General features: G+C 32.0%; 1 long non-coding RNA gene across 1 annotated transcript; it reads left to right on the top strand.

Annotated features, from left to right (window-relative positions):
• Positions 1-5,448: 5,448 nt before the first annotated feature.
• LOC139494796 (uncharacterized) lies at positions 5,449-8,009 on the top strand. The gene is made up of 3 exons (XR_011657154.1): positions 5,449-5,582; positions 7,162-7,342; positions 7,936-8,009. It is a non-coding gene; the product is annotated as an uncharacterized lncRNA (long non-coding RNA).
• Positions 8,010-8,600: the final 591 nt, after the last annotated feature.

The following is an 8,600-nucleotide window of genomic DNA, read 5'->3' as shown; positions in this document are numbered from 1 at the left end:
TGGTTTCAGAGACCGTGAAAATATTTGAATTGATTAAGCAGATAGTTTTCTTCCCGAATTCAAACCAGAACTTTTTGAAGTAATGATATTAAAAGTGGCAGGGTGCTTTTTAAATGTCGGACCGATGATATTTTTTTCTATTTGAATGGTTAAAAAAAATCTTCAAAGCTTTTATCCAGAACCAAGGAAACTATTTAAAACTTGAGTGAGGATTTTTTAAGATCTTGCTGGTATAAAAAAACACAAATGCTGTAAAATGTATTTATCTTTCCTTACAGCAGGGTTTACAATTCGATATGCTTGTTTGTATCAGAACGGAAACTTTAACTTATACGACTAATTGTAAAAGTAAATTGATACTTTTTTTATAGCTTAAAGACACATAATGAATGGGTTGGTGGATTGATTTGTGTAAACGTCCAGCTGCAAATGCTACATCAATCTCATGTGTAGGGAGAAATGCTCTAATACAATACCACTGTACTAAATTGTAAACAGCATTACTTTTTGTACTTCAAAATATGAAAAAAAACACGAAGTAATTCAATGACCTCATTATAATTAGAATGAACTCTAAACTAGAATACATAATGATCAAATCGATCAAAGCGTTACCTTTTCTCAACCCAATCTTAAGTACCAATATTGGTGTGGAATTAAAAAAGTTAGTTTAGTTTCTGCTTATTTGTGATCTTTTCTCATTTAAATCAAGAGAGTAATTGAATAATTATTTCTTTCAATATAACTTAAGCCAAGGCGTGTGTTTTCAAGGTTTTGCATGATCGTATAATTTGAAACGCGAAACATTTGTTTCTTTAAAAATGACGATGGTGACTGCTGTATCCATATTTTGACTATTTAGTTTTGGTCGTTTAGTTCACACATCAATGTAAATATAACGGATTTTGATTAGACTGTCACACAAAGTGAGATGTTTAGCGCTATAAAACCAGGTTTAATTTACCTTTTTCAACAATTGAAAATGCCTGTACCAAATCAAAAAGATGACAGTTGTCCATTCGTTTTTGAGTTTTTCTCATCACTTGGCGTCCGTCGTCGTTAACTTTTAGAAAAATCTTCTCCAAAACTACTAGGCCAAATTTAACCAAACTTGGCCACAATCCTCATGTGGGTATCTAGTTTAAAAATGTGTCCGTTGACCCGGCCAACCAACCAAGATGACTGCCATGGCTAAAAATATAACATAGGGGTAAAATGCAGTTTTTGGCATATAACTCAAAAAACCAAAGTATTAAGAGCAAATCTGACATTGGGTAACATTGTTTATCAGGTCAAGATCTATCTGCTCAACGACTTCCAGATGAATTAGAAAACCCTAAAAATATAGAACCTTGAAATTAGCTAATTTATTTATTTTTTTCATTATTTTTACAGAGATCTTTTTTTCATAAGAAAAATATGCTAGACTCATGTGAAGTCCTTGAAGTGACTGCTAATTTTTGGCAGTACTTCAAGGACTTTTATGAAGAAAACATGTCATCATCAGGAAGTGGGAGGTGCTGGCTGGTATAGACAAGAAAAGAATGCTACATTAGCGTTTCAAACCAGGTAGATTTAATGACATAGAAGTTATCGTCAGCTTAAGGCTAATGTACAGCCTTCAGTAATGAGCAGACCCGTATTGCAGTATGTCTGTTTTAAAAAAAAGCCCTGTTTTCCAGCAGGACTACAGTTGGTTTTCAAATTTATATTCAGTTTTACTTTTACAATTTTTGTTTCAAATTTTTGTGGGTTGATAAGCTGCTATCTCATTGTAATTGTTATTTTCTAAACAATTATTTTAAATTATACATTTTAATTCCTTATTTTAGATAACGAATATATGGAGTCCACTTAATCAAACTGAGGTGCCTTAGAAGAGGGATTTTGTTAAACCCCCTAGTTTTTACCATAGACCAAGCTGCATCCATTTCCAACGGGGTCCGAATTTCATTAAAGAAAGTTGACATTATAAGGGACGGCATCAAAAGATCGATGTAGGATAAAAAAACTTAAATCAAATAGTTTGGGGGGTGGGGGGTTAAAATTCTGCAAGTTTTGTATATCTAAAATAGATTTTTACATATATCCCTATTGGTAAATCAATTTTTCCCAAATTAAGTTAAGAGGGGGGTGGGGAGGTCAATGAAAAAACTATGTGAATTAAGTTTTTTATCTTACATTGAACTTTTGATGTCGTCCCTAAGTGTATGTATTAAAATTCGATATGTCTTTACTTATGTCGCAATATAAACCGACTATTTCAGAGTAATATTCACAGAAAATAACATCTTTTAATCATATGTTAGCCAAATATGTTATAATACGAATAACATAGTAACCAACATACATGTACATATATTGTTGAATGAAGTGCTTCTCGAGGTTAGCCTTAAGCTTAGAGGAATTACAGTAGGTCTTACTTAATTTATCAGGTAAACAAGACTGGTACAAAAGTGATGACAATAGAAGACTTTTTGTCACGAATAAAGGCTCTGTCTATAATATCAACCACTCTTTCAAATGTCAAATCATACGCTGATTTATCAGTGGATTTTGGTCTATATGACTAGTATGTGGTCAGACATACTGCATTTTTATAAAATTCATCATTTCATTGTCGCATGCCATAACAGCAGCATCTTTATTATTGGCTAACCGTTCATCAGATGAACAATTTTTAATATATAGAATAGATGCATTTCATGTTTTTCAGATATTTAGAGCATTGCAGGGCACAACTGATGGGTGTAGATTAACAACGCTTAAAACAATTAACCAAGGCATTCACACCATTGCCAAAGCAGTTCAAGACCTAGAAAAGAAAAAGAAAATCATGCTATTGAAAGAAATCTTTTTTAAAATTACTAATAGCAGTGAAGACAATGCTAGGGTTTTATATTCTATCCATTTCGATAGGATACAGGAATTTGGTAGTAAGTTATAAACTATTATAAAAACAAGCTGTCAGGCAAATACAAATAAAATACAAGAGGCTGTCACAACGACAGCAAACCGGATTTATTAATATTTATTTGTGTCCTGGCAATATCACAAGAACCATTACTGATGAATGGTGAAAGTGAAAATCGTCAATATCAAATTTGACCTCCATTTTGTCATCAGTATCAACATCTTAAAATTTGAAAAGCTTAGATTGAATGGTTCATGAGTAAATGCAACAACGTGAATGGAAACGCCATTTCACAATCTTTCAAGAACCATAACTCCTGAACGGTAAAAGTCAAAATCGTCATTATTGAACTTGACCTCTAATTTGCCATCAGTAACAACATATAAAAATTTCAAAAGCTTTGGTTGAATGGTTCATGAGAAAATGCACGGACACGACTGGAAACACCATTTTTCAATCTTTCAAGAACCATAACTCCTGAACGGTAAAAGTCAAAATCGTCATTATTGAACTTGACCTCTATTTTGTCATCAATAACAACATATTAAAATTTGGGAAGCTTTGGTAAAACAGTTCATGCGTAAATGCACAAACACGACTGGAAACACCATTTTTCAATCTTTCAAGAACCATAACTCCTGAACGGTAAAAGTCAAAATCGTCATTATTAAACTTGACCTCCATTTTGTCATCAGTAACAACATATTAAAATTTGGGAAGCTTAGGTAGAACAGTTCATGCGTAAATGCACGGACACGACTGGAAACTCCATTTTTCAATCTTTCAAGAACCATAACTCCTGAACGGTAAAAGTCAAAATCGCCATTATTGGACTTGATCTCCATTTTGTCATCAGTAACAACATATTAAAATTTGGAAAGCTTAGGTAGAACAGTTCATGCGTAAATGCAGGGACACGAATGGAAACTCCATTTTTCAATCTTTCAAGAACCATAACTCCTGAACGGTAAAAGTCAAAATCGCCATTATTGAACTTGACCTTTATTTAGTTGTCAGTAACAACATATTAAAATTTTAAAAGCTTTGGTTGAACGGTTCATGAGTTAATGCACGGACAACATTTGATTCCCGCCCGCCCGCCCGACCGACCGACCGCCCGCCCGACCGCCGTACATCCCCAAATCAATAACCGACATTTTTGTCACAAAAATCCGGTTAAAAATGTGGTATGATTGCAAATGAGACAACTCCACAACAGAACAAAATTACACAGAAATTAACAAATATAAGTCACCATACGGCCTTCAATAATCAGCAAAGCCCATTCAGCTTTAAAAGGTTCCAAAATGACAATGTAAATTGATTCATACGAGTAAACTTAAGTCGTATTTAACCCACCATTTTTTCCAAATTTTGAAAAATTTAAAAGAAGTCCATGGCTTAATGCCCAAACTGATCTAGCTTTCAAGGTAAATCTTTTTAGCTGTAGAATATTAATATAATTTTTTTTTTTGGATTCCTCTCTAATTTTCTTCAAATATATATAAAATTTAAATCATGTTTAGACATAAATTATTATATATATATAATTTACAAGTAAGTCAAGTGATTTTCTGAACAAGCTGGAATATCTAAATCACAACATCAGGGGACTGGCTAATGATTACAATAGCAGTTTAAAACAAAACACAGATAAATATACCTGAAATTGATAGGTTTAATTTTTTTTAACAAATCCAAGTATTTATAATCTTGATCCTTTCTAAAATGCATTGATATCACAAACTATACTGAATTTGGTTGGGTTGTTGTCTCTTTGACACATTCCCCATTTCCATTCTCAATTTTATCTAAATATTACAATATTTTTAAAGTAACAAAATAGTACTGAATATTAAAAGTAAATTTCAAGTACTACAGATTTTTAGTACAGAAATAGTACCTATGCAAAAGTAGCTGTATAGGATGAAAATTTTTGTCCTGTAATTTTTTTTAGTTGTAAAATCTGTCCTGCATTTTTATTTTTCACTCTTTTCCGTCCTGCATTTTTTATTCTTAGTTGATCCTGACCTTTTTTACATGAATTGTCATCCTGCCTACTTTTTTGCCGAGTTTCTCATCCTGCCTTTTTTCAAATTTCATCCTACCCCCCCCCCCCCCCCCCGCTCCAAAAAAAGGCAGCTCCCTAAATACTATTTGACAAAAGTCATTATGAACCTTAATTTTTACAAGTGCCCAAGGTAATAATTTTCCCTTCAAACAAGTTTGTAGAAACCTATTTTGTTTTGATTCTTAACTAAAATGAGGATTAATGATAATCAGTGGCTGATCCAGAAACTTTTAAAAGTGGTGAAGGGGCTCTGATTGCCATAAGAAGGGGTCAGCTACAGTCATTCTTGGGTGATTCCCTTAGTTTCCCTATATAATCCACCAATTTTTCCCACAAGGAGAGGGGGACAAGATATTCCTATGATAATGCTCATTGCTGTACCTAATGAATTGTAAGTTCAGTTAAATTATTGTTCTCATAACTGCATAAAGAATTAAAATAATGCCATTTTTGTTTTAGTTAATAAATGACATAAAAGCTGGTAAAGATGTGCAGTCATGTGCAATTGACAAGTTTGCAGAGGACTACTTGGCAGTGTATTTATCTGCCGGGCAGCAGTCAGATTCCAGAGATAGGCTGCAGTTATGTATCATACTAGTAATTTACAACGACATATGTAGAAAAGTTTTGTAAAAAATGATATAAAAAAAAGTTTTCATTTTAATTGTTAATAATATAACATCATGCACTTTAGTCTTTACACATGTTGTTTCTTTTGTAAGCACCTTTTAGTTCTCAGTCACCCTCCTGCCTAATGCTAGCTGGCCTGTAGTGTTTATTATTTACAGTTGCTATAAACAACACTGCTCTGTAACATATAGGCAAGGTGAACGGTGTTGTAAAACAGTGATTTTCATGTAATGAATTTGAAATAGCTGGAAAATATTAATGCATTATCGCATGAACCATTAACCAGGCTCTACAAACATCAAGTAACCTGGGGGTTCCAACTAGCGTTAGAAACAGTAAATATAAAAAAGAAGATGTGGTACGCATGCAATGAGACAACTCTCCACAAGAGACAAAATGACTCAGAAATTAACAACTACAGATTATCGTACAGCCTTTAAAAATGAGAAAAGCCCATACCGCATAGTCATTAAGAATGGACTTTTTAGTGGGCACTGAGTGAGAAAAATTCTTTGTGTAAGATGGCAGTTAGTGTTACCTTATGAGCTGGCACTTTGGTGCAGCTCTTATTGTATTAATTTTCACTGAATATATATGTAACTTAGGATATAACTGTAATTATATTTTAAGATCTGACGGCATCAATTGGGGATTTAATGATCGCAAATTTTACTGTCAACGCATTAGCATTCTAATGAAACTGACAGAAAACAACATAAAAACATTTATTAAAATTTTGGGGTATATGCGTTCTGCGCTTGCGCATACGTCCCATAGCATCACTTGTCTAATGATGCTACCTAAATATGTGACGTTGTCCAATCAAAATGAATGCTGCAAAGTTGTTGCATTAGAATTATCATTTGACATTATAAACAACTATTCATCCATTCAGCTTGTGTTATATATTTGTACTGATGCCGAATCGATTTTTTTTATTATCTTACCTTATCCAAGTTGCTTGTGATATGTCAGATAATCAAAAGAATTTAAACTGAAAATTATAATATTCAAAAGTATTTAGCACTGTTTTTAATTATATTCGCATTTGCATTAAATACACATCTAGCAGGAAAATAGATTGATTTAATTTGAGGGTTTTTGACCAGTTCAGAAAATAAGTGAGGGTGAGGGAGGGTGCTCAAAACAGAATTATCTAGATTATTATGGAATTGGAGAAATGGCTGAGCAAGGTCAAATTGGCCAATGCAACTTTAATTAGGTGAAGTCCTAAAACCTTTATCATGAAAATGAGGGGAAGGGGGTGAAATCAAACATTTTCAGAAACTTTAATCATCTGATGTTTATAAATTTCAATGACTTATCTAGTTTGTTAGGGGACGGGAAAAATGGCTGAGCAAGGTCATATTGGAAAATGCAACTTTGATTTGTTTATGTCCTCAAACCTTTCATGAAAATGCCAATAGGGCTTATTCTTACTATCATTTTATGGCAGGCTAGGCCCCTAGTTGCCTGTTGGTAAATGCTTTTCTTATGACACTAACAGAGTGTCTTTTTTTTCATTTATTTTTTATCACTGTTTCAGAGGTCATTCCTGCACACTAAAAAGCTCAACCATGATGGGAGTGATGCACTAGAGATCTACTGCAATTTTTGGCAGATTTTCAAAGAATTTTTTGTAAAAACATCAGAAGACATCAAAAATGATTCCAAAAAAATTGAAAAGCTCCAGGAAATTGACAACAGAAGAAGGCTGCAGAGATTAGGTATACTAATTGACAACATAATTCTTATATCTAAAAAATATTGGGTTGTTACTTTTTAACTTACAACTTTTAGGTTGGTGAATATACATGTAGATAAAATTTATTTTATATTTATGAAAAAAGCTTTAATTTATAATATTTGTAAATTAATCAAATATAAAAACAAGTTTTTCATGTACATCCTATTTGAAAATTTAAAAAAAAAATAACAGGTCAACAAAATGATTATTTTTGTTGATTTTAGTGCCATATCATAAAGTAACATCTTATAGTGAAATAGATAAATTTGTAAAGAAAAAAAATGTTGAAATTTTTGTATCCTCAAGCCTCCTAATAACAGCTAGATTTTTTGGGGTCAATAGCTCAATTAAAAAGTTTGTGATGTCATAATAAAGTTGTATACAGAAATTGCATCAACTGCATAAAAAGAAACGACTAATACATTTTGAATTTACCATATATATTTTTAAATATTTTATTTATAATAAATTTTCTGTATTTAGATTTGATCAACGGTAATTAAATTTTAATTTATATTCACAAGTGCGGAAATATATCATTATCTAATGCGGCTGTTTTTTATTCACTTGCAGGAACTGAGAAGTAAAGAAAAAAAAAGAGAAAGAAAGGCAGAATTTATTTTAATTATACTGGAACACAAAATCAATTCAAGCTAGTTGTTTTTCTTAATCAAACATGTTACATATTACCAAAAAATAGCAAGCAGTGTAGTAACACCTATATATCGGGGTATGATGATATAGAAATATCACATCCATCATTATGTTACCCTCAATAGTAATATATGTAGTTATTACTTAATACTTAAGCAGGCCTGTAGCCAGGAATTTCCAAGGCTGGTTTTATCCATTTGAATGCTTTAAAAAAAATTGTCCCTTGACCCCCATTTTTTATTTTATAAATCTTTCAAATGTATGATAAGCCATCTGTAAAAGTCTTATAATATTTCAAGGTCAAGAGAGAACAATTTCCAGCCTAAAGTTCAACAGCTAAATTCCCAAAACATGCAGATTAACCTATATATATTTCTTTGGCTCTTTTGATTCCTTTATTTATCAACATCTATATATACTAGTGTTTTGAAAAGCTTAGTATTTTAAAACTGGGATGCAAACTCCATTTAAAATAGGATATAGACAATAGAAATGGGATAAATATATATATCAAAGAGACAAACATATGAAAATAGATATAGACAATAGAAATGGTGAATGTCCAAGAGACAAAAATAAGGAAA

This window comes from Mytilus edulis, chromosome 11 (assembly GCF_963676685.1).
Source record: "Mytilus edulis chromosome 11, xbMytEdul2.2, whole genome shotgun sequence".
Lineage (NCBI taxonomy): Eukaryota > Metazoa > Mollusca > Bivalvia > Mytilida > Mytilidae > Mytilus > Mytilus edulis.
This window is presented reverse-complemented; position numbering and strand designations above follow the sequence as displayed.